At 43.1% G+C, this 27,637-nt stretch overlaps 1 protein-coding gene across 5 annotated transcripts in view; it reads left to right on the top strand.

Moving 5' to 3' along the window:
* Nucleotides 1–27,637, top strand: part of LOC121540404 (disks large homolog 1-like) — a 309,734-nt gene that overhangs the window by 129,016 nt on the left and 153,081 nt on the right. The window lies entirely within an intron of this gene.

Here is a 27,637-nt window from a genome sequence, read left to right as displayed (position 1 = left end):
TACTCTACATACTGTATGGTTTAACATTTAACATACTATTTTCAACTTATAATACAGTTATTAACCAGCAACATACAGAGTTAAAAACAGTTGTGGGGGCCACAAAAAAATATGATCTCATCATGAGGGGCCGCAGTGGCTCTCGGGTGTGCGTACCCACATCCATGGGGCGTAGAGAAAATGTTGCAGTTATAAATCAAGTTTGCTGCAATTCTACACATTTTGCCATGTGGCGGAGAGAACAATTTTGCAATTTTTTTATCATTTCATGCAATTCTATTAATTTTGCCATTAGGCGAAGATTTTTTTGTTGCAGTTGTGTAAATTGTAAAGGATGTGTGGATATTCCTAGTGCATTTCCATTGGGATGCATCATGCACGTACATATCACACATTCATCTTCCTAGCTGGCTGCTCAATCGCTTCTCATTCAACATACGTTTCTGTTGGTTGAAAGCTCTCTCCATCTCAGGACTTGCACTCGCTTTTCATGCTTTCACTTTCATACCGATGCCCTGGAAATGCTTCTTCCATTCAGCCATCACATCGTCTATGTTCATCTTGCACACTTGAATCAATCGAAGTGTGTGTTTTTGCATGGAGATCAGTCAGTGTGTGTGTGTGTGTGTGTGTGGAGTTCTTATGGTCTCTGTGAGCTTGGTGTTCTACACAAGGGAGAAACTCTGGCTTCTCTCAGTGTTGTGTTCATTGTATAGACTACAGGATCAATCTGAGCAATGAGCTCAATGCAGAGTAGACAGCATCATCTCATCATACTGATCCTCATACTGGCTGGCTGCTCTATGCGCGTGTGGCACGCTTTGCTCCACACACTGTGCGTGAACACATTTCCGTCTCTTTCAGTCGTCTCTGTATGTATGAATGTGTACACTCATTGCAGTAACAGGCTGAGTCCCTGTCCTCTGTACTGTAGGTAGAGTCGTTGGAGTGTGTCTTCGACGCTGGGTCACCTGTAGGCTATGAGGAGGTCCCTGTTCCTGACTTCTCTACACTGTACGCTACCAACCACGCCCTTCTACAGGTAACACCCACCGACCAACCACCTGCTATGCCACACTGTTAGTTCGCCCCGGAATGACAGCATCACTGCCAATTCTGCGTTCTGCTTCTCCATTTTGCTTTGTTTTTCTATTCAGTTTGTTATTTCATTCGTTAATGCTGACACTTCTACCATAGCTCTTCTATTCTCAGTATTCCTGCAAAATGTTGCAGTAACATTTTGAAAGCTCTAGGTGGCATTGTTGCCATAGAGAGCTTGCCAGCTTTCAGCTAGATAGAGCAACATTATTTTGTATTTTCTGTTTACATGGATGTTCTGGCTTTGGATTGCACAAGTGCTCATTTGTGGGGCTTTGTCATCATGTAGCTGGCTGTACTGTGAGCTGATGGTAAATGTTAGTGATGGATGCACCATCAGCAGTTGTATATATGTTTTGTGTCAACCTAATTTTCTTGTCTTTGGTGTATTTTACCCCCTTTTTCTCCCCAATTTCGTGATATCGAATTGCGATCCAATTACGATCTTGTCTCATCGCTGCAACTCCCCAACGGGCTCGGGAGAGGCGAAGGTCGAGTCATGCGTCCTCCGAAACATGACCCGCCAAACCGCGCTTCTTAACACCCGCCCGGAAGCCAGCTGCACCAATGTGTCGGAGGAAACACTGTTCAACTGACGACCAAAGTCAGCCTGCAGGCGCCCGGCCCACCACAAGGAGTCGCTAGAGCGGGATGAGCCAAGTAAAGCCCCCTTGGCCAAACCCTCCCCTAACCCGGACGACACTGGGCCAATTGTGCGCCACCCTATGGGACTTCCGGTCAAGGCCGGTTGTGACACAGCCTGGGAACGAACCCGGATCTGTAGTGACGCCTCAAGCACTGCTGCGCCACTTGGGAGGCCTTCAACCTCATGTTCATCCAGGAAGTAGCCTAAGCTTGGTGTCATGAAAAATGTCCTCCTGGGAAATAGACCGGCAAGCTGTTTGGCTGATGGTGATGGTTTCAGCAAACCTGTCATTTTTGTATGATTTGTATTGTATGTTCCCTTCCCCTTCTCCTCAGTAGCCATCTCCTGTCTAGTGAGCCTAGTGTATGTAGGAGTCAGAGCTGCGATAATAGGACTGACGGCTCGTTCAGGCCAATAAGTGCATTAGTTCTCTTCAACTGCTCCATGTAATGCAGACTGGAGGGGGAGGCATTTCTGCAGCGCACCGCACTGACTGGTGGAGGACACATTTCAGCAGCGCACCACCCTGAATTCCAATGAATTGCCTCCTATTCAACAGCCCTCTCTCTCTCTCTCGCGCTTTCGCTCTCAATTCAATTTCAATTACTTTAATGGCATGACGTGACTATGTACGTATTGCCAAAGCGTACTGGAATGATTCATTAACAATATCAATCAATATCTCTCTCTCTCTTTCTTGTTCTGACTCTCTCTCTCTCTCTCTCTCTCTCTCTCTCTCTCTCTCTCTCTCTCTCTCTCTCTCTCTCTCTCTCTCTCTCTCTCTCTCTCTCTCTCTCTCTCTCTCTCTCTCTCTCTCTCTCTCTCTCTCTCTCTCTCTCTCTCTCTCTCTCTCTCTCTCTCTCTCTCTCTCTTTCTTGCTCTCTCTCTGTCATCACACACAATCTCTCTCACTCACAGCAGTATGCACTATTGGCCTACTGCCCTATAATCACTTACATTATGAGACAGGAGTGCCTGATACCACTCCACTGGTAGTATCAATATTGGCTTTATTTGGACTTAAACTGACATGCCATTGTTCACAGCACATTATAATGACTGAGAGGCATCCAAGGTGACAGAGCGGGAGACAAAAGAGAAAGAGAATAAGGAGACGGAAGTGAAAGAAGAGAGATTGTGCTGAAGTTTTTCAGGCTCTTTTTGTTCTATGCTGTTGTGAATGTACTGTGCTGTGCTCTGGGTCTGAGCCTATTAGGAGATGGTACCGATGGGCCGGGTGCTATGCAGAGCACAGAGGGAGCACTTAGTGATCCCAGCACCGCTCTCTGTGTCATTAAGCTAATGCACTCTATTAGGGAGGGCTGCCTTCTGTCCTCTGAGGGAGAGAAATGGAGGAACGGAAGGAGGGAGTGAAGTGAAAGAATGAGTGAGTGAGTGAGTGAGTGAGTGAGTGAAATGGCTGGTTCTAGACTGGTCCCTGCTGTGATTGGTGTAGCTGTGTGGTGATGGGGGACAGAATGTGGTGATTTGGGTGGGGAGGAGGGGAGGGATGGGATGAGACAACGATGAGAAATGATACGTCTCCACCTCTCTCTCTCCCCCCTCCTCTCTCTCTATCTCTCTCTCTCTATCTCTCTCTCTCTCTCTCTCTCTCTCTGAGGGAATGATGCAGCAGACAGAAATTTAGAGTCCTCTAAACCTGCTGTCTCTCTTCGCTGCCAACCACTCGTCCCTGATCTCCGTCCCTTAGTGTCCTGTGTGTGTGTCCTGCCGCTGGAAGCAGGCAGAGCAGCAGTGGTGCCTTATCTTGTACCCGCCACACACACACACACACACACACACACACACACACACACACACACACACACACTGGTGGCTCAGCGTACTGCTTGACGGGGACATGCTGCTGGGTTGTACAAAGCAGGTGGACAAGTTAGCATCTCTAGAACCTTTCAAGTCCCCACAGACAGACCCTTGATCAGGAGGTGTGTGTGTCATGTTTGTGTGTCTTTGTTAGCGCGAGTCATACCACATGGGGGCATGTTGGCCTCGGTGTGGTACGCCAAAAAGATGGGCCGGTGCCTAATCAAGACCATGAGGAGAACCAAGGGACTGCAGCGGACCTTACTGGTAGGTAGGGAGTGTGTCTGTGTCGTAGTGAGACAAACAGCTTGTCAAAGACTGACACTCTTAGCTGATAAACTCTCCACAGTGTTCACTGCCCACTTACTCTATATGCATGCAGTGAACGTGGTTTCCAGATCAGACTTCTGTGGGTTTTTTTTTTTCACCATTGTGAATGAGTAAACTACAGTGGTGTTTGTAGGACTTGTGTACTGTTTATCCGTGAAGCTGGGTTTGTTGACTATTGTATAGAGTTGATTTGGAGGTTTGTTTAGTGTTTATGTGCTAGTGCTGCTTTTAAAAGTATGTTTTCTGCTCTCTTAAGACTACTACTTCTATGAAGCAGGTATGTTTGGTTTTGGAAACAATGTTATATTCTTATAGGAATGGTCATGCTTTTGCAAAATGTAAAGCAGATTTGTTTTGGCGTCATGACGATGCATTGTTTTAGCTCCCTGTCCTGCTCTCACCTCCGACAACATGAGAACTCTCTCTCTGCTTTTCTAACAGCACACAGCCACACTATATGCCAGAAGTACCAAACACACACACACACACACACACACACACACACACACACACACACACACACACACACACACACACACACACACACACACAGACACATCCCACTCCTTCCACAGTAACACAACGCTCCCATAGCTCACAGACCTCAGCCTATTCTACCGTGGGTGTGATGCTACTGCTGGACAGACAGACAGAAAGACAGACTGAGCTGTGCTGCAATGCTATGTGAGCTGAGCTGGAGTAAGTAAGTAGCCCTCTGAATGAGTTCTAGAGATGAACTATAGAGCAAAATAAACCCTGTTCAATGTCCCTATCTGTCTGCCTGTGCGCTGTGTCTCTGAGGTATGCATGTTGATGGTGGGGAGGATGGGTGTTAGGAAGGTGTTCCTAATGTTTTGTACACTCAGTGTATGTGTTTGCATTGATTGAATGACCTTATTAAATAATACGTCAGAGGACTGATGTTATAACTACTGTATTGAAAATGTTAGATTCAGTTTATTGGAGTAGAATTGTCCTGGCAGAATACAACAGGCTTTATAGTATGTTATAATCCAGTATATTTACAGTGTTATTGTTTTCACTCATAGTACTCCAACATCTTATTCACACAGCAAGTGTTTGATATTATTTAAATGTAGTTGCTTCGTTAAAATTAGAGCTTTGTCTTGAAGCAAAACCGTTTCAGCACCCTGCAATATTATCAGTGAATAAGTGCATGGTACTTCCATGAACCCATAAATCCTTCCATGAACCTATAAGTCATTGTGAATACGGTAACCCCACCACCTTAGCATGGGCCCAAGGCTTTTCCCAAGTCATCTAACTGAGCTTCCACCTTTGATTTATATTTATGTTTGTGAGGTGAGAGACTGAATTGAAAAAACATACATCAACGTTGATGACGGCATGCTGCTGCGTATGCATAACGTGTGATATGAGCCCATGCAAACAAGAGCTCTGATGCTCGTTCTTTATGAGAGAGAAGAAGGGAGAGAGAGAGGGGAGAAAGAGAGGCGATGGACTGTCCATCTCGAAGACGATGTCCTCTTGCTCAGTTGTGCACCAAGGCCTCCCACTCTTCTTTCTATTCTGGTTAGAGCCAGTTTGCGCTGTTCTGTGAAGGGAGTAGTACACAGCGTTGTACGAGATCTTCAGTTTCTTGGCAATTTCTCGCATGGAATAGCCATCATTTCTCAGAACAAGAATAGACTGATGAGTTTCAGTAGAAAGTTATTTGTTTCTGGCTATTTTGAGCCTGTAATCGAACCCACAATTGCTGATGCTCCAGATACTCAACTAGTCTCAAGAAGGCCAGTTTTATTGCTTCTTTAATCAGCACAACAGTTTTAAGCTGTGCTAACATAATTGCAAAAGGGTTTCCTGTTAAAATGTAAACGTGGATTAGCAAACACAACGTGCCATGGGAACACAGGACTGATGGTTGCTGATAATGGGCCTCTGTACGCCTATGTAGATATTCCATTACAAATCTGCAGTTTCCAGCTACAATAGCCATTTACAACATTAACAATGTCTACACTGTATTTCTGATCAATTTGATGTTATTTTAATGGACAAAAAAATTGCTTTTCTTTCGAAAACAAGGACATTTCTAAGTGACCCCAAACTTTTGAACGGTAGTGTATGTAACCTTAGAGAATGGGAATTCACTAGCTACATCACTCGCGGACAACAGAAGCCGCCAAAGGATAGCCTACCACGCAATTCATTGACGACGAGCCTTGTGTTTTTCACAATGCCTCTTCTGGCGGCAGTAATAGCTTTCCTTGTACTTCTCATGCAACAAATATGTACTTACCATATGAGCAACAAATGAGAACCACAAAACAACAATGTGCCCGTAATGTACCCATCCTCTGGCTGTGGTTCAATGTGAAGTAGTACTGAAACTGGACTTTCATTCCATAATAGCAGTTTGACATTTAACAGTCGCATTTCCTTCACTCAGTCATTTTCTGCAATTTCTTGGAGATTAATGATTAACCAGTAAAAACAATTAAAACCACTGAACTAATATGTATACCAAACGTCTTAGAGTCCATACACAGATCAGCTACATAGCTACACATCCATAGGCATACAATCTTAGAAAGAAATGTGCTATCTGGAAGCTAAAATGGTTCTTCAGCCCATAGGAGAACCCTTTGAAGAACCCTTTTGGTTTCCATGTAGAACCATTTCCATAGAGGGTTCTACCTGGAACCCAAAAGGGCTCTAACTGGAACCAAAAAGGGTTATCCTGTTGGGACAGCCGAATAATCCTGTTGGTACCCTTTTTCTAAGAGTGTACAGGTATTTTATCCTCCACTACACAATAAGCAAGAATATAGTTAGCTATGTTACTTACATTTACATTTACATCATTTAGCAGACGCTCTTATCCAGAGCGACTTACTTCAGCTGCATTCCATGGCAAATATATTTAATCTCTAACATTAAGGTTTCTACAATAAAGACAAATGACAGGTTATTGACTTTGAAACAGCAAGGCAAATTGACAGTAAATGCTATAGCTAGATTATTTACATCCACGGGGTTTCACAAGATCACAGTCTTGTTTGCTGGTTTGCTCAGGAGTCCATAAAACATTAAACAACACACACAAAATTCATAGAAATGTCAAAATGGCTAAATATAGCTAGCTGGCTAATGTTAGCTAGTCAGCTAGCTTGCTAAATAGCAATTTTCATAAATGTACTTTATGACAAAAAATATGCATAATTGTTTGTCTCTACATTAACTAACATAACATATTCCTCTTAACTGTAAATGTTTTGCATGATTCGTTATGAAGTTATAATTACTTACATTTGCTTCTATCGTAGTATTTTTGTCAGCCATCTTCCCTGAAACAACTCTCCAGCCTTGGGTCGCAGTGCTTCATGGGAGTGTTGGGAATCAATTGATAAGAAGTCTGCATCTCGATTCACTTCTTTTGGAGGGCCAACTAGAGGGCTGAAAAGGCAGTGCGCCTCGCTCAAAGTTGAATCAGAACACAACTCCGACTCGATGACGCTCGCAGGATCACACAAAACGTAGGGGAAGGGCTAATGGGAGGGCTGGGGGGGGGGGGCTATTGGGATTAAGTCAACGTCTCATCTCTCTGCTTGGTTAGTCAGTCCAGTCATTTAGCCTTGACACTGGCAACTACAGTACAGACGGCGGTGACGGTGGTGACAGGGGACATTCCCTGTCTACTGTGTCCTTGTACTGCGCTATTGATTAAGCCCCCACAATGCAGCAGGGGAGGGAGATGTGTGTGGATTGGGTGAATGGACCGTTAAAGCAATATGTCACAAATACGTTCAGATGTATCTGTTTTTATTTTTTATTTTACAGTCTTATTTTAGCTCTTTTACCTAGAGTAAGTGCTAAGCTACAGCTAAGCTATAATAACTTTTCCATAAACTCATGTGGATTAGTGTTGAGCCATATGGCTATATGTGCCACTAGTTAAAGCTATGGTTCATGTTAGACATGGTTATCCTAGAAGCTAGGACGCATTAGGGCTTATTCAGATTCAAGAGAGTTCTAGCAGAGGCACCGTGACAAGCTTTCAATTTTCATAATATGTACATAAACTTTTCAATTTACATTAGCAACGGACTGTCATGTGCCGAGAGAGAGTTCGGGGGCTTGGCAATGGACATTCTTTCACTGCAGCTTAAAATTACCATAAATATCCCAGTAACGTTAGCCACTAGCAGTAGCTAAGCATGCTTACAACAAACTATTCAACTATGCATGCTGCTATTTATCTTAACCATTTTACACTGTTGAATAATGCAATCAAATCACATTACACTCTTGAATAATGCAACAATTCACAAGCATTTGTAGACCATTAAAGGGTTTATTTTCTCGTCCATACACTCATATTTATTTTGCTTCAAGACAAAAGCACAGTTACTGCTAGCTAGGTATAGCTAACGACATGTCTTCATCAAGTAACATTAGCCTATCAAAAATGAATGATTAGCTACCCCTCTCATACAAATATAAAAGTACAGTAGGCATACCTTACAACATTACAACAAATCAGGCTTAATTTTTATCAATATCATGCAAATCATTACATGTGGTAAAAGCAAATTGTGACTGAAAACGTGGGTAATTCACTGCGAGTTGACATCAGCTGTTTTACGTTCTAAGTGCAGCCAGCCAAAGCACCATTGGCCTTTTTTTCCCTTAATGCTACGGTGACAATTTCCGAATGTGACAGGCTGTTACTGCAATTTCAGTTAAAAACTAAATAAAACAAGTCTCAAATACAGTATAAGGAAAATGTCTATACAATGTCTTCAAAAACATTGCTCTGCTATTACGATTTTACTGTAGGAGTGTTTGGCTCAACGAGACAATTTTGTTTACACTGCCCTGCTCGGAGGGGAGTGACTCTTGAGCAATGGAGGCTCCTCAGAGGAGGAAGGGGAGGAACATCCTACTCAGTGAATTAGATTTTTTTTTTTTTATATATATAGTGAAACATTACAAAAGTTATCATTTTTAGATACGACATACAGTACCAGTCAAAAGTTTGGACACACCTACTCATTCAAGGGTTTTTCTTTCTTTATACTAGTTTCTACATTGTACAATAATATTGAAAACATAAAAACTATGAAATAACACATATGGAATCATGCAGTAACCAAAAAAGTGTTAAACAAATCAAAATATATTTTCAAATATATTTTTATCTTCAAATAGACACCCTTTGCCTTGATGACAGCTTTGCACACTCTTGGCATTCTCTCAACCAGCTTCACCTGGAATGCTTTTCCAACAGTCTTCCAACAGTTCCCACATACGCTGAGCACTTGCTGGCTGCACTTGCTGGCTGCTTTTCCTTCACTCTGCGGTCCGACTCGTCCCAAACCATCTCAATTGGGTTGAGGTCGGGGTATTGTGGAAGCCAGGTCATCTGATGCAGCACTCCATCACTCTCCTTCTTTTAAAAGTCTCCTGAGTGGCGCAGGGGTCTAAGGCACTGCATCGCAGTGCTAGCTGTGCCACTAGAGATCCTGGTTCGAATCCAGGCTCTGTCGCAGCCGGCCGCGACCGGGAGACTCATGGGCAGCGCACAATTGGCCTAGCGTTGTCCAGGGTAGGGGAGGGAATGGCCGGCAGGGATGTAGCTCAGTTGATAGAGCATAGCGTTTGCAATGCCAGGGTTCAATTCCCACGGGGGACCAGTATGAAAAAATATATATATATGTATTCACTAACTGTAAGTCGCTCTGGATAAGAGCGTCTGCTAAATGACTAAAATGTAAATGTAAAATGTAAAATAGCCCTTACACAGCCTGGAAGTGTGTTGGGTCATTGTCCTGTTGAAAAACAAATAATAGTCCCACTAAGCCCAAACCAGATGGGATTGCGTATCGCTGCAGAATGCTGTGGTAGCCATGCTGGTTAAGTGTGCCTTGAATTCTAAATAAATCACAGACAGTGTCACCAGCAAAGCACCCCCACACCATAACACCTCCTCCTCCATGATTTACGGTGGGAAATACACATGCGGAGATCATTTGTTCACCCAGTAGTGGTTGTTTGCAGCAATTCGACCATGAAGGCCTGATTCACACAGTCTCCTCTGAACAGTTGATGTTGCAATGCCAGGGTTCAATTCCCACGGGGGACCAGTATGAAAAAATATATATATATGTATTCACTAACTGTAAGTCGCTCTGGATAAGAGCGTCTGCTAAATGACTAAAATGTAAATGTAAAATGTAAAATAGCCCTTACACAGCCTGGAAGTGTGTTGGGTCATTGTCCTGTTGAAAAACAAATAATAGTCCCACTAAGCCCAAACCAGATGGGATTGCGTATCGCTGCAGAATGCTGTGGTAGCCATGCTGGTTAAGTGTGCCTTGAATTCTAAATAAATCACAGACAGTGTCACCAGCAAAGCACCCCCACACCATAACACCTCCTCCTCCATGATTTACGGTGGGAAATACACATGCGGAGATCATTTGTTCACCCAGTAGTGGTTGTTTGCAGCAATTCGACCATGAAGGCCTGATTCACACAGTCTCCTCTGAACAGTTGATGTTGAGATGTGTCTGTTACTTCAACTCTGTGAAGCATTTATTTGGGCTGCATTTTCTGAGGCTGGTAACTCTAATGAACTTATCGTCTGCAGCAGAGGTAACTCTGGGTCTTCCATTCCTGTGACGGTCCTCATGAGAGCCAGTTTCATCATAGCGCTTGATGGTTTTTGTGAATGCACTTGAAGAAACTTTCAACGTTCTTGAAATGTTCCGTATTGACTGCCCTTCATGTCTTAAAGTAATGATGGACTGTCATTTCTCTTTGCTTATTTGAGCTGTTCTTGCCATAATATGGACTTGGTCTTTTACCAAATAGGGCCATCTTCTGTATACACCCCCTACCTTGTCACAATACAACTGATTTGCTCAAACGCATTAAGAAGGAAATACATTCCATCAAATTAACTTTTAAGAAGGCACACCTGTTAATTGAAATGCATTCCAGTGGACTACCTCATGAAGCTGGTTGAGAGAATGCCAAGAGTGTGCAAAGCTGTCATCAAGGCAAAGGGTGGCTATTTGAATAATCTCAAATAATTGATTAAAACACATTGTTTTGCAATGAAGGTCTACAGTAACCTCAACAGCACTCGCTGGATATCATCATGGCATAGCCTGAGGACTGCTATTTCCCGTCCTTCTCTGGGTACATTGACTTCAATACAAAACCTAGGAGGCTCATGGTTCTCACCCCTTCTGTAGACTTTCACATTCATTATGACAACTTCCGGAGGACATCCTCCAGCCTATCATCAGCATGAACTGACATGTTGTCCACCCAATCAAAGGATAAGAGATTGAATCTAGTACTGAAAGCATAAGCTACAGCTAGCTAGAACTGCAGTGCATAAATTGTGGTGAAAGAGAAATACAATAGCTGAACAATTTGAACAAATTAATTTCTAAACAAATGAAGGAGAAGCAGCAGAGAGAGAGACAGCTATATTTTGTTGTATTTTTCTTCACTTTTACTTTCACTTACTTAGCTACCTAATGCAGCTGGCAAATCTAGCCTACTCAAACAGGGAGGAATGTTATTTATGTTAGCTAGCTGGCTAAAGCTATCCAACACTGGAACTCTTCCAATGCACAAGCATTTCGCTACACCCGCAATAACATCTGCTAAACACATGTATGTGACAAATAACATTTGATTTGATAAGTCAAGGTAAGCTTTCGGTTTCATTAATGTATTGCCACCTGGCCCGCCAGTGTAACTGCTAAACTGCTTGCTGTACACAGTGCTGCGTGATTGTAGCGGGTTTACTAACGTATCAGTTCTAGTATCTATGTTGACTGACATTAGCTAATATGGTGACAATGATGTAGGCTGTTTTTAGCGGATTAGCAGTTATGATATGAAGGTTTGGCCTGGTCACAGATGGCCGGTGTGTTGTGCACTGAAGTTCACAAGCGAAGAGAAAACGTGAGAGGAGGAGAGTGCGTCGATGCGAGAAGGAGTTATACAACTAACAAAGTGATGATGCTGTTTGTATGTGGCTGCTATGAAAGTGAACTGTGTGTGCGGGTGATCAGGGGTGTATTTATTCCACCGATTTTGTTTCTTAAACGTTTCTTAAATGAAAGCAAATAGAACTAAACCGGGATAAACCTACCTGAATCTGTTTAATAGAAACTCTTGTTTGCAAATGTTTGGACTAATGATGACACCCTAGATCAGCTAGATGTATGCAAGAGTGTGCAAGGCGGTGTTGAATGTGTCACTGTCTGTCACCATGATTACTCCAATTTGTCTCTCAACCTGTGCACCAACTTTATAAACGTTCATTCGTAGGCTAGGTTGTAGCAGCCTCATGATGAGTAAAGGGAAAATGTTAGTATCATGTAGTATCCTAAACCAATCAATGTTACATTCAGCTGGGTGAATGGAATATGAGTGACAGTCATCCAATATGCTGTAATAGAAATGAGGCCATGCTCATAAAAAAATTATCATCCTCCCTTATCTTAAACAGCACTGCTCTCGAGGAAGGCTCACCTTTGGAGGTCGCGGTCGAGATGTAAGAAATGTGGAAGTTTACATTACAGTGATGTCACTCGTGAATCTTTTGTGAATCTCCTTAACACTCATCAATGTGAAATGAGCCTTAGTCTGTAGACTGTAGAGCAGACCATTCACCAGGCAGGCTGCATTGCAGTGTTGGGGCTGGGTTACGTGGAACAGGAGATTGGAAGGGTCAACCGTACTGGTGTACTGGACCGGAGTAAACATTTCTCTGTTGGGATCACCTTGGGAGTCTGTCCAAATCGTATGCTAAAACTAAGGGTTACACCTCCTTGGTTGCACAGATACAATGTAGTTATACATTTCACGTGGGGTACTTACACCGTGACTATACTAGTCATTAATTTGAAACATAATTTGGCTAGCTTCCTTGTTATTGTGCTGTATCTGCAACATGGATCAGCTCAAAAACATTCTGGAAAATGTGCATGCTACAGATATTTGATCTTAATTTGAGCCAGTTTGCTACGGCGGGAAAATAATCCTGCAGCAACAGGAAATGTGAATTATTAGTGGATTATAATTAATGCACATTTTTGTAGCGGTTGATACATGTCAAGAATGACATTTCCAAAGTGGAAATTCCAAACTTCAGAAGCCTTTTTAACCTTTTGACGCGTACCAACACATGGGTATCATGTGTTGATCATTCTACAGTGGTCCCTACAGCGTACGCTCAAACCGGTGTGATAAGAACGCGTATTTAGAACGTCCAGTTTCGATTGACGCAACAGTCAGCATTTAAACTGGTAACACTGTTTTTTTTCACATAACATTTTTGGACAAACACAGTCCTTACAACGTTATGTTCTGAATGTGACCAGTTTATTTTTGGATGCAATGTTCAGACGTTCACAGAAGTGGCGACAGCATAACACAATAATCCAAACAGGAAAATGTAGGCTACGTTAGCCCTAGCGCTAACTGAGGAAAGATTGACCTAACACAAGCGGACATATTTAGCTAACTCTCTGTTGACAGAAACCATAATATGACTTATCTAATGGAAATTACTATTTAGAATTCATCACATCACGGGTGAGCTCACCATTGATCCAAATAATTGAGTAAAACACTTTCTAAAAATCGAAAGTAATCTGCTGATTAGTTTGTGGGCACCGCCATGTTTGTTTTTTCGTGTCAACCAAAGATAAGAAGACAAGATGAGTTTGGTCTGTTTGCAGTATGCATGTTGAAGGAGGTGTGTCGTCTACCATCATTCACTTCCCTTCATTCACTTCCGGAAGTTTACTCGAAAGATGAGTGAACCATCCCTCACCTCATTGTGTTATAACATCTTTGGTCTGACAGACGTTTACACCCAGAATGCATTGTATAACGTCAACAAACATGGCGCCACACATAGCTGGCAAATACCTTAGCTCATCATAATCAGTACAACCTTCAAAAAAGTATATGTGTTCATTACAATCTATGCAAGAATCGTAATGCATGATTTGTCATAAGTACTTGAAAACGTGAATTAAACAGTAAATACATTATGCTCCATACATACATACAGTATGCTACAGTAGAAATGACAACACGATATACAGAAAATAAGGCACTTACTTTTGATTGGACACGTGTCCAAAGTTGCCAGGGGGGAAAAGTTTGCGCTAGACTGTGCAAATGTCTGCATACTTGATCTGGGAAAACACTGGGGAGGTGCTTGGGCTCTCATCGAAGAGAGAAGTTTGTATGGTTTAGTAAAGCCTCAAACATAAATTGTCCGCAACAGTGAAATTGGCTACTTCTATGTGAATTAATGAGGAGGCGGAACACACCTCAATTCAAACTGTTGTTACAAAATAAAACTTGTTAGAAAATAATTTCAAATTGACAAGTTGAAATATAGCCTATAGATAATTAACAGGGAGCATGCGTCTTGGTTTGAGGGCAGTGCGGGTTAACTGTCCTGTTGCGTAACAATCACCTTTTGAAACAGTGAGTAAAATCTGACATCACGCGCATAAAAAACTCACGCTGTGATATTTGGAACTCACGGTGAAAAGGTTAAACCTCATACATTTCCTGCAACAGGGTGATACAATTTTTCCTTGCATATACACTGAGTATAGCAAACATTAGGAACACCAGATTAAAAAATCTCCTCCCCTTCATCTACACTGATTGGTGGATTTAACAAGTGACATCAATAAGGGATCATAGCTTTCACCTGGTCAGTCTATGTCTTATTGTTTTATATACTCAGTGTATCTCTGTCACTGCTTACAGTGGAGAGCTGAGCTGAGAGAAATACTTTTAACTCTGTCGGACACACTCAGTGGTCCACAGCACCACTCTCATCAAATAAACATGACCTGTGTACTTTTTTAATAGTAATGGATTATTTAACGGCACCAATGTTTATAAGGTCATGTAAGACTGAGGATGCAGAGACAGATGGTGTGTCAGAATGAGTTTTGACAGCCGCGCTGTCTGCCTGAGTACAGTATGTAATTGATAATTTAGGTACTGGAAAGTGTAATGGCTTGTATGCCTGAGTGTCATTCACATGTATTGTGTACTGGGCATGGATGGTCATGCATACTGTATGTACTCTGTGTGTAAAAGGTCTCGAGAAAAGCCTCCTGTATCATAGGGGAAGGACTGGGAGGGAGACAACCCAATGACACTTGCCCACCTGTAGCTTTGGTTATCAATGTGTTAGTAACAGTCTTGGAGAACACATTAATCTAGCAACATTTGACCACATATCCATGTAGCAGTGTATGGAACCAATCAGTGGCGATTTTAGCATTTAAATCTTGGTGTGGCAAACTCAACAAAAATGTTTTGGGATGCATGCCAGCAAAGCCACTACACAACACATACATTAATTGCACTATAACGGTAACACAAACTGTTAGGGCCTACATAAAGCTGTCCCAACAGCAGAGTCCCAACAGCTGTCCCAACACCTTACCATTGCTACACCTGGCTATCAGCTGAGCCTTGTCTGGCAGCGAAACAGTTAATTCAGCATCATTTACTGCCCTTAAAAAAATAAACATAGCTGATATGGCTGACTTGCTTAAACAAATGTGGTTTCTACTGACAATTGAGATGTACAAACTATGGCTTAAGCGGATAAGAGGCAATCCGTAATTCCGATTAAGACATTAATGAGCGAGCTAGGACGGACGTAGTCAATATATCTATTTGTTCAGCACTTTTGAAATGTACAGTGACAGAATTCAGAACATGGGCCGTTCTTACAGTATTCTCCTTGTACACCAAGTCAGAATCGTAGGATAAATAAAGGGGGCTTATACAGTGCATTCAGAAAGTACTTTTTACACATTTTGTTACGTTACCGCCTTATTCTATAATGGATTAAATTATTATTTTTCCTCATCAATCTACACACAATACCCCATAATGACAAAGTTAAAACTGGTTTTTAGACATAATTTTTTAAAATAATAATACTTTATTTACATAAGTATTCAGACCCTTTGCTATGAAACTTGAAATTGTGCTCAGGTGCATCCTGTTTCCATTGATCGTAATTGAGATGTTTCTACAACTTGATTGGAGTCCTCCTGTGGTAAATTCAATTGATTGGACATTATTTGGAAAGGCACACACCTGTCTATATAAGGTCCCACAGTTGACAGTGCATGTCAGAACAAAAAAACAAGCCATGAGGTCGAAGGAATTCTCCCCAGAGCTCCGAGACAGGATTGTGTCGAGGCACAAGTCTCTAAATGTCATTGAGTGGCCCAGCCAGAGCCCGGACTTGAACCCGAACGAACATCTCTGGAGTGACCTGAAAATAGCTGTGCAGCAACGCTCCCCATCCAACCTGACAGAGCTTAAGAGGGTCTGCAGAGAAGAATGGGAGAAATTCCTCAAATACAGGTGTGCCAAGCTTGTAGAGTCATACCCAAGAAGACTCAATGCTGTAATCGCTGTCAAAGGTGCTTCAACAAAGTACTGAGTAAAGGGTCTGAATAGTGTTTAAAAAAATAATAATTTGTAAATATGTATAAAAGCTCTTTCTGCTTTGTCATTATGGGGTATTGTGTGTACATTGATGAGGGGAAAAAACAATTTAATCAATTTTAGAATAAGGCTGTAACGTAACAAAATGTGGAATAAGTCACAGGTTCTGAATACTTTCCGAAGGCGAAGTTGTTTGAGTGTAATTATGTTGGTCATATTGAATTCAGAATACAATTGATTTTCACTAAATGTCTTTATAGGCATGAGTGTTGTACACAATTCTGAGAAAATGCCTTGCATTTACATAATTCATATTTACAGGAGATTTAACCTCTATCGAATGTTATTACGGTAGCCAAATTGGATTTTGGAAACCATATTGGATGTTAGGCTAAATATAAAGATAAGTAATATGTGATGGCCCCCTGAGTTAATTGCAATACTAGAGGCTAAATATACAAAATCCTTTAAGGAACCTTGGACCCCAAACATTTTTATTTCGATGTCAGAGCCCACTTGTTTTCCTTAGAGCTGATTACAATAGCCACAACATCAAAAAACGTGTAACTGTATGCATTTTTGTCAGGCAAAATGCACCTACAGCAACCAAAAAGCAAAGTTAACATTCATCATAAATGTTCATAGTTTATATTTCAGTCAATTGTATCTATATTTTAAAAAATGCAATATCAGATTTTAGCAATATCAGAGCTTGCAATACTGGCTTATATGAGCTTATGTGGCCCACCCCCCCATCCAGCCAGGCATTATTCTGTACTTTTTGAGTTCAGTAAGGGGGTGTGTCACAATATCTATCAATTTAACAACTTTTGCAGTAAAATATTTGTACACAACCATCCTTTTCATATATGGGAGACCTTAGAGATATGGGAAAATATGGTTGTGCTTTGTTATATCTTGGGTAGGGGTATCTCAAAAGTTTGGGAGACTTGCCACTATTCTAAAGTAACTCCCATGCTGTCAAGATCTCCCCTGAAAACTTGATATTTTAGCCTTACAAATAGATAAACATGTCTTAGTTAGCTAGCAATGAAGTTGCCCATCTTAGCCATTTAATCCCTGGTTCATTGAATGAGGGAATTACTTTATAAAGACATACATATTTGGCTGTTATTGTAATGTTGCAGGGTGGCCAACCATCCTCCAGGAGAGCTACTGGGTGTAAAGGCTTTTGCTCCAGGGTTGACCACATCAGTGCAGTATTTTACTTTGTGGGGGGTTAAGTGCCATGCTCAAGGCCACAATGGCAGGAGATATAATACATGGGATCAGAGACGAGCAGCCTTCCGTTGTCAATACCAGTGATAATAATGCATTTTATTTTATGAAGTGTTTCCTTGCATCGTACAATAAAATGTTCAGTAAAATAAAAATTGACCAATGTTTATTTTTGGACAAGTGACTTGAGCTATGTCCTAAGAACAAGTGGCTAAAGCGGTTAATGTCAAGCCCTGAGATGCATTTCTGTCTCCTAGCTACAGTACAGATACAGCGAGGCTGATCTGATCTCCAGTACCTGACTGTAGGTGCCTGTACATGTGAAGACAGACAGCACAGTGATATGTGGACTAGGAGTCCTATTTATACTCTCTCCCTCTCTTTGCTGTGCTCTGGAGAATATATTTAGAGCAGGAGGAGGAGGCAGGAAGGGAGGGATGAGCTTGGTTTGTGGGGTTGCAGCTCTATTTGATGTGAAAGGTGTTGCCATGGCGCCGGTCCCCTGGGAGTAGGAGCACAAGCTGTGACAATAGCTCTTACCTCGTTTGACACCTGTGGCACGGGCACACCTATAGGCTGGCTCTGGCTCTGAATGGAGAAGGAGAAGGATGCTTATACTAATTCAGTGTGAGAAGAAGAGGAAGAGGAGATGAAGAGAGGGAATCAACAGGCTTTCACACAGACGTGGATCGTGAGTGTGAGTCTCTCCTTTTTTTCCCCTTTTTTCTACCTCAGATTGGCACAGCCTGTTGTTTTTCCATTCTGGATCGACGGCAGAAGTGTGTGCGTGGGAGACCAGGGAGCCGCAGTGTCTGAAAACACCTGCGGAGGAGGGGACACTCTCACACAGACTCACCATCACGCAGGACCAAAAGCCAACGTTTACCACACTGGACTGGCTAACGGCTTATACTTCCTTCCTGAATTTCACACACTCACCTGGGAAGTGTCCGCGGCATCTCACTCTCTTCTTTTCCTTCTCTTCTCCATCTGTCTCTCCCTTCTGGACCTGCTAGCATGTTTAGAAAGATTTGTTGGGTTTCATCGTTATGCAATTGGTCGGCTGGCAGGGGCGTCAACAGTGTCCATAATCATATCGGGTGAAGCGAGGCTTGGGTTTCTACGCCTGGACAATGGCTCTGGAGTGGGCCCAATCAATGACTGCTCACTGTGAAAGCTTTCCTGTGGCCACAGAGGTTTCTGATTAGTTCCAATAGAGTTAAACTCTTCTGGGACTAAGTTAGGGGGAGGAGGGTGGTAAGTAGAGGAAGAGGAGGAGAGGAGTAGGAAGACCACACCACCCAGCCATCAGATCAGAGTTCAGGATGGATCTCTCTGTCTCTCTCTCTTCCCTCCCTCCATCAATATTTAATGTGAGTGTGGAGGTTTAGAGTGAGGAGTTTCAGAGTTCTTCTTCTGTGATTGAGCCCTGGTCATTTGACTGCACTTTACTGAAGGTCCACTTACAACCAGGAATTAAGGGAGAGGGAAGGAAAGAGAGCGAGAGGAAGAAACACAGAGAGCTCCCTACTCTGTCTCCAAGACTTGTCAGGTAATCAAGCCTATTTCCTGACTTTTCGACCGGCCCTCTCTCTTCTATCATTCTTGAAAGGGGAAGAAAATAAGGGAGAGGAGGGCCTCGGTGATCCAGAGACTCTATTACTGGCGAGTTGTTGGCGGTGCGATCTGTCTTTTTCTCTCCCCGTCCTAACTGCCTTCCCAGCTGTTGACCATGTGGTGTCTGGTGTGTCCCCCTGGTTAGGGAACGGAGGATGCCGACGGGGCTGTTTGTCTGTCTGTCGGTCGCGATCTAATAGACTTCCCTTTGGACTTTTACTCTCTCTTACTGCTCAATAGGATGCAGTGAGTAACCTTATCCTTGCCTTCACACCCCCCCACACCTCCTCCTCCTCCACCTCTTCTTTCTCTCCTCTCCTCTGTGGCTGCCGGTCCAATCGCTCCATAGGCCAGCTGTTCTCTCGTTCCCGGCCCTGAGGAAAGAGACGAAAGAGATTACTCATCTTCTTCCTTCCCCCCTCTGCTCCCTCACTCCAGAGATGAATTTCATCTTCGGTAACAACACTCAGTTCCCGCGGGGTGGGCGAAGCGGTGGGGGCGGGGGTCAGGGTCATGGAGGGCCCAGGAAACAGAAGCAGGGGCCCAAGAGATGCTCCTCAGAAGAACTGCACTCGGGACATAATACGGGCTCACCTTCCTCCTCCTCCTTTTCCTCCTCTCGCTGGCAGCAGCTCATCACCTTCATCTCAAAGAGAAACGCCTTCAGTGAGTGCATCACGGTTGGAGCCACACAGGTAATACCAGCTTACATACCTGTATATGTACACCTGTAGTACCAACAGGTATACTGTAAATGCGTTCACACTGTGGAATCCCTGCTTTTATTATCTGGTGTGTTCGATTGTTTGGGCTTGATATTTGCCTGTGTAGACTGTGGTCTCTGATACTTGTGTGGGAAACAATATTTATATTTCTACTCCTCAGTTACTATGGTAGCTTCTGATGCTCTAATAACTCTCAAAGCATGTAGGCAAAAAATGCAGAACGTTTCCAAAAGCTGAAAGCTGAAAGGCTAAACTAAGATGTCTGTTTCCTCAGTCTTGGAAAGAGAGATGTAGAGCTGTCAGTCCTGGAAGCAGTGGCAACGCCCACCTGTTTAGCATAAACAAAACAAAAAATATTTTTGTTGTTGCCTGTTTTGCATGTTATTTTGGCATTAATACGTGTCACATATCAGTTTGCAAAAAATAATAATTGAGTTCATAAAGCCACATACAAACGTAGTCTCTTTTTTGCTTCCTTGAGTAAGTGTTTCAGCCTAGCTCAGTGCTTTCTGTGGTGGTGGCTTGGGGTTGGTAACGTTCTCTAGTTGCGCCGTGATTGGCTTAGTGTTCTGTCACTCATGGGGACACTACGTCACCATGGGGACACTACGTCGCCGCAAAATCTACGGGGAGAGCTTGAAAATTCAAGCCCCTTGGGTGCTGCCTTAGAGTTACATTAGAAGTGCCCATCCAAGAAGGCTCAAGGTCATTGGCCACAGATAAAATTACGTCAAATCACATTATATCTACCGTAGCTTTGATTGGACTGATCATGTCAACATTATACTTTTAAAATCTTAAGTAGCAAGCTAGCAGTCATCATCATGAATCAAGTCGACAATCTACTGGCAAACCCTTTTCAACCCTTGTTCTATGAAGAGAAATTATAGATAAAACCTATCGGACATAAACATTACACAAGTTGGAAATCACAAATTCAACAATTACTGGTTTGGAAGGAATCAGGAGCTAACTGCAAGCATTGCAAATCAATCACTATTCTGCTGTTCAGTGGAGTGGGTGTGTGGTCCAACTCTGGGTTTTGTTTTCTGTTTTCCAAGCTTAAAAGGATTAACTATCAACATTGGCCATGCTGTCAATCCAGCATGACGTCTGCCACGTTCAAAACAACTACATTAATGTATTGTTTAGTGTTGTGTTGTGTAGTGGCTTTGCTGGCATGCATCTAAAAAATGTTTTTAGTTTGCCCCACCAAAATGTACATGCTAAAATCCCCACTGCCTGGGAGTGTACTATAGAACGTGAAACGTTAACAGAGACCCAATCCCCTGGTCCCCTGGCACCTAGCCCCCTACTAACACCTCTCTGGAGCATTAGATATTCTGCTTTTCCATTGTTATTTTACTCATCAAGTTATTCAGTAATTTAGTCCTTGACCAAGCTTAACTAACCTGGCTAGCTTCCTCACAGTGTTGTCTCAGTGTCCTGTCCTGTCCTGTCAGCCACAATGAGTTGGGACTGGAGAGGAGAGATCAGGGCTGTCTGGTGAGGCAGGAGGGCACATGGTCACTACTGATTTCTCTCTGTGTGTCGAGTGAGGCAGGAGGGCACATGGTCACTACTGATTTCTCTCTGTGTGTCGAGTGAGGCAGGAAGGCACATGGTCACTACTGATTTCTCTCTGTGTGTCTAGTGAGGCAGGAGGGCACATGGTCACTACTGATTTCTCTCTGTGTGTCTAGTGAGGCAGGAAGGCACATGGTCACTACTGATTTCTCTCTGTGTGTCTAGTGAGGCAGGAAGGCACATGGTCACTACTGATTTCTCTCTGTGTGTCTAGTGAGGCAGGAAGGCACATGGTCACTACTGATTTCTCTCTGTGTGTCTAGTGAGGCAGGAAGGCACATGGTCACTACTGATTTCTCTCTGTGTGTCTAGTGAGGCAGGAAGGCACATGGTCACTACTGATTTCTCTCTGTGTGTCTAGTGAGGCAGGAAGGCACATGGTCACTACTGATTTCTCTCTGTGTGTCGAGTGAGGCAGGAGGGCACATGGTCACTACTGATTTCTCTCTGTGTGTCGAGTGAGGCAGGAGGGCACATGGTCACTACTGATTTATCTCTGTGTGTCTAGTGAGGCAGGAAGGCACATGGTCACTACTGATTTCTCTCTGTGTGTCTAGTGAGGCAGGAAGGCACATGGTCACTACTGATTTCTCTCTGTGTGTCGAGTGAGGCAGGAAGGCACATGGTCACTACTGATTTCTCTCTGTGTGTCTAGTGAGGCAGGAAGGCACATGGTCACTACTGATTTCTCTCTGTGTGTCTAGTGAGGCAGGAAGGCACATGGTCACTACTGATTTCTCTCTGTGTGTCTAGTGAGGCAGGAAGGCACATGGTCACTACTGATTTCTCTCTGTGTGTCTAGTGAGGCAGGAGGGCACATGGTCACTACTGATTTCTCTCTGTGTGTCTAGTGAGGCAGGAGGGCACATGGTCACTACTGATTTCTCTCTGTGTGTCTAGTGAGGCAGGAAGGCACATGGTCACTACTGATTTCTCTCTGTGTGTCTAGTGAGGCAGGAAGGCACATGGTCACTACTGATTTCTCTCTGTGTGTCTAGTGAGGCAGGAAGGCACATGGTCACTACTGATTTCTCTCTGTGTGTCTAGTGAGGCAGGAAGGCACATGGTCACTACTGATTTCTCTCTGTGTGTCTAGTGAGGCAGGAGGGCACATGGTCACTACTGATTTCTCTCTGTGTGTCTAGTGAGGCAGGAGGGCACATGGTCACTACTGATTTCTCTCTGTGTGTCTAGTGAGGCAGGAGGGCACATGGTCACTACTGATTTCTCTCTGTGTGTCTAGTGAGGCAGGAGGGCACATGGTCACTACTGATTTCTCTCTGTGTGTCTAGTGAGGCAGGAGGGCACATGGTCACTACTGATTTCTCTCTGTGTGTCTAGTGAGGCAGGAGGGCACATGGTCACTACTGATTTCTCTCTGTGTGTCTAGTGAGGCAGGAGGGCACATGGTCACTACTGATTTCTCTCTGTGTGTCTAGTGAGGCAGGAAGGCACATGGTCACTACTGATTTCTCTCTGTGTGTCGAGTGAGGCAGGAGGGCACATGGTCACTACTGATTTCTCTCTGTGTGTCTAGTGAGGCAGGAAGGCACATGGTCACTACTGATTTCTCTCTGTGTGTCTAGTGAGGCAGGAGGGCACATGGTCACTACTGTAGTGGGGCCTCTGGTTTCACTACTGCTGTTTGTCTGGGCAGTGTCTTTATATTTTATTAATGAATATTATAATAATTTGTTTTACTCCAAATACAAACTTATGCATATGAACCACAACTTACATACGCACACAAATAACGACTACATCTCATCTGCCCAGACCCGCATGCTCACCCCCCCATCCCTAGTGCCTGCATTATTGTTTGCCACTTGGCCTTAAATTGTACAAATGTGTTTTTCATCGGTCGCCCATGCTATTTCATGTTAATGATGGCGGATTGGTTGATTTTCATGTTTTTAGTATATGTTTTTTTCAAGATGAGTGATGAGATGAGAATTGTCCAACCCATTGGGTATATCACTACACCCCCATATGCCATGTCTTGAAATATGCAGACAGACGGATTAAAAGTAAGTTTACATTGTAATACTTCTGACAGCCAACTTTCTAGCTCCACCTAGGGCTGTTGCGGTGACTGTCATGTGCCTTTTACTGAGGAGTAGGGCTGTTGCGGTGACCATATTACTCACACACCCGCGGTCACGAGTCATGAAGGCAGTCAAATTCCACGTGACCGTTTAGTCACGGTAATTAGGCTTCTCCAAGCTCTGATGCTGCTGATGGTCATTAGTAGCCTACCAAACTTGCTAACTGCCTGGTACACAGCGGAATCTAATCATACACTTCATGAGAGCCCATGAGCTCATGTTGCGCAACATTTCTATAGGCTTTGCAATTGCATGAGAAATACAGAGTGATGGCCTCTATTAAAAAGAGGAGGATCCCATCAGCTTTCTATAGGCTAGGCCTACTATATTTATTTCTCAACTTTCCTAATATTAAGCACATTGCTTCTCTTTAAAACAGCAGTATAGTCTACTTGGGTGGCATGAAAATGAACCACGGGAAAAGCGACCTCCATTCACTATTTAAGTGCATAGATGACATGTCTTTTTTCCCCCTTCCCCTGTTTTCGAGACGTGCATTATAATGGTCCATTCAAAATCAAACAAATTTCACACATATATTATTTAGTATATGTAAAGACAAGATTAAATCAAGAATAGTCTGATGGTTGACAATATTAGCCTATCACTTGTGAATTATATATTATCACTTGTGAATGATGCCCAGCGTAAGGCAAGAAACAAAGCCTTTTTTTGTGACTTTTTAAAATCATAGTCGCACATGTAACCTAGCCCATACAGTGAGGGAAACAAGTATTTGATCCCCTGCTGATTTTGTACGTTTGCCCACTGACAAAGAAATGATCAGTCTATAATTTTAATGGTAGGTTTATTTGAACAGTGAGAGACAGAATAACAACAAAAAAATCCAAGAAAAATGCATGTCAAAAATGTTATAAATTGATTTGCATTTTAATGAGGGAAATAAGTATTTGACCCCTCTGCAAAACATGACTTAGTACTTGGTGGTAAAACCCTTGTTGGCAATCACAGAGGTCAGACGTTTCTTGTAGTTGGCCACCAGGTTTGCACACATCTCAGGAGGGATTTTGTCCCACTCCTCTTTGCAGATCTTCTCCAAGTCATTAAGGTTTCGAGGCTGACGTTTGGTAACTCGAACCTTCAGCTCCCTCCACAGATTTTCTATGGGATTAAGGTCTGGAGACTGGATAGGCCACTCCAGGACTTTAATGTGCTTCTTCTTGAGCCACTCCTTTGTTGCCTTGGCCGTGTGATTTGGGTCATTGTCATGCTGGAATACCTATCCGCGACCCATTTTCAATGCCCTGACTGAGGGAAGGAGGTTCTCACCCAAGATTTGACAGTACATGGCCCCGTCCATCATCCCTTTGATGCAGTAAAGTTGTCCTGTCCCCTTAGCGGAAACACACCCCCAAAGCATAATGTTTCCACCTCCATGTTTGACGGTGGGGATGGAGTTCTTGGGGTCATAGGCAGCATTCCTCCTCCTCCAAACACAGTGAGTTGAGTTGATACCAAAGAGCTCAATTTTGGTCTCATCTGACCACAACACTTTCACCCAGTTCTCCTCTGAATCATTCAGATATTCATTGGCAAACTTCAGACGGGCATGTATATGTGCTTTCTTGAGCAGGGGGACCTTGCGGGCGCTGCAGGATTTCAGTCCTTCACGGCGTAGTGTGTTACCAATTGTTTTCTTGGTGACTATGGTCCCAGCTGCCTTGAGATCATTGACAAGATCCTCCCGTGTAGTTCTGGGCTGATTCCTCACCATTCTCATGATCATTGCATCTCCACGAGGTGAGATCTTGCATGGAGCCCCAGGCCGAGGGAGATTGACAGTTCTTTTGTGTTTCTTCCATTTGCGAATAATCGCACCAACTGTTGTCACCTTCTCACCAAGCTGCTTGGCGATGGTCTTGTAGCCCATTCCAGCCTTGTGTAGGTCTACAATCTTGTCCCTGACATCCTTGGAGAGCTCTTTGGTCTTGGCCATGGTGGAGAGTTTGGAATATGATTGATTGATTGCTTCTGTGGACAGGTGTCTTTTATACAGGTAACAAGCTGAAATTAGGAGCACACCTTTTAAGAGTGTGCTCCTAATCTCAGCTCGTTACCTGTATAAAAGACACCTGGGAGCCGTAAATCTTTCTGATTGAGAGAGGGTCAAATACTTATTTCCCTCATTAAAATGCAAATCAATTTATAACATGTTTGATATGCATTTTTCTGGATTTTTTGCTGTTATTATGTCTCTCACTGTTCAAATAAACCTACCATTAAAATTATAGACTGATTATTTCTTTGTCAGTGGGCAAACATACAAAATCAGCAGGGGATCAAATACTTTTTTTCCCTCACTGTAATTGCTATTAAATGTATAATATCGAAAATGTAGCTAGCTAGACTCTCTTACCCGTATACATGGATGGACGCTTCTCCCTCTCTGTCACGGATGCCATGGTTGCCCTTACTTTGAAGATGTAATCCGGAGACAGGTGTTTTATACAACAGCCTTCTGTGTGTTCTCCTTTCGACTCCCTCTGCATATTTGCAATCAAACGCCAGAATTTTCTCCATCTCCTTAGCTATCATACTCTACTTCCACCGGGCATTCCACTGATTTCAAAACTCGGTCCTCCAGAAAGTGGAGTGCAACACATTTGCAGTTCTACTACGTGATATCTTTCAAAAAAAGCTGCGTTAGAAAGGATTACCTACCCATACTGACAAGCTCATGTTATAGACAGAATCATGCTACATGCCAGACCAATCCGAACTCATCTCTCGGCATGTCCAGCCCACCCATTATCTCAGCCAATCATGGCTAGCGGGAAGGTTCCTGTCTTTTTCTGTGGCTAAACCAACTAGGCTCGTAATTTAACCATTTTATTCATATTTACAGATGGCATTCAAGTTTGTTATTAAGGCACATGAACGTTCACATGTTCCAGAAGGCATTTCTGCCCCAAAACAGATTTTAATATAAAAACATTTTTACTTTCAAATGCCTCTCCTGTGAAATAGTGACTTGCGACATACGCCTAGTTTCCTGAAACGAGTCATGATTCTTAGCTGCATGCAGGGGTTCATCACTTTTGTCTGAGTAAGGACAAACTATAGATACTCAGTGCGCCCACAATATGTTCTGGCCGCAGGACACCTAAGGTGAACCCCCTGATCCTGTAATTGTTATAATGCTACTTTTCTTCTTCAGCACTTTATTCAACAAGTAATTTAACTAGTTAATGAAAACCAGTAATGCTTCTCTTTTGGTTCCACAATTTCACAACTGATGGATTTTATTGTGTTTTTTTTATATAGCAATTACAATGCAGTAGCTTCTAACAATAGTAATTAAGTTCTGTTCTTACCTTACCCCAAAAGTCTTCTAATTCTAGTACACCATTCAGCTCCTTATCTTTCTTCCCCAGAATCTCCACTCTTTCCCTATCTTTTACATAGGTTTTTATACCCATTAATTGTCCAAGCACATGCCTGCTTTGAATACAGCTACACAAAACATCCAAAACCTTACAGGTGACATTTAAGCAAAGTTACATTGGCTCCTTTACACGTGATGTCTACACAGTCAGGTAACACATTGGTTCCTTCGTAGTTGAGACAAATCCGTGGTGTCATCTGCTTCATGGCCCATGTGCCATCAGGCAACTCGACCAACTCCACCCAGGGCCCGAGATCTGACGGGGGTGTCGCCATATAAGATGAACCTCTGCCCTCCGGCAGAGGATCATCTGCATCTTCTGATCATGTACCCTCACCCGACATTTCCTCTCTGCCTTTGTCTTGGTTTTGCTGCTCCCCAGCTTCCTGTCCTTCTTCCGCTTCTTCTTCTTCTTCTTCTTCTTCTTCTTCTTCTTCTTCTTCTTCTTCTTCATCTTCATTGTCTTCTTCATCATCTTCCTTGTCTCAGTGTTACCATAGCTCTGACTAGAGACTGGAGGAGTCACCCGGTCATACTGACT

This window comes from Coregonus clupeaformis, chromosome 26 (genome assembly GCF_020615455.1).
Source record: "Coregonus clupeaformis isolate EN_2021a chromosome 26, ASM2061545v1, whole genome shotgun sequence".
Lineage (NCBI taxonomy): Eukaryota > Metazoa > Chordata > Actinopteri > Salmoniformes > Salmonidae > Coregonus > Coregonus clupeaformis.
The sequence above is the reverse complement of the archived record's forward strand: the minus strand, read 5'-3'. Positions and strand labels throughout refer to the sequence as shown.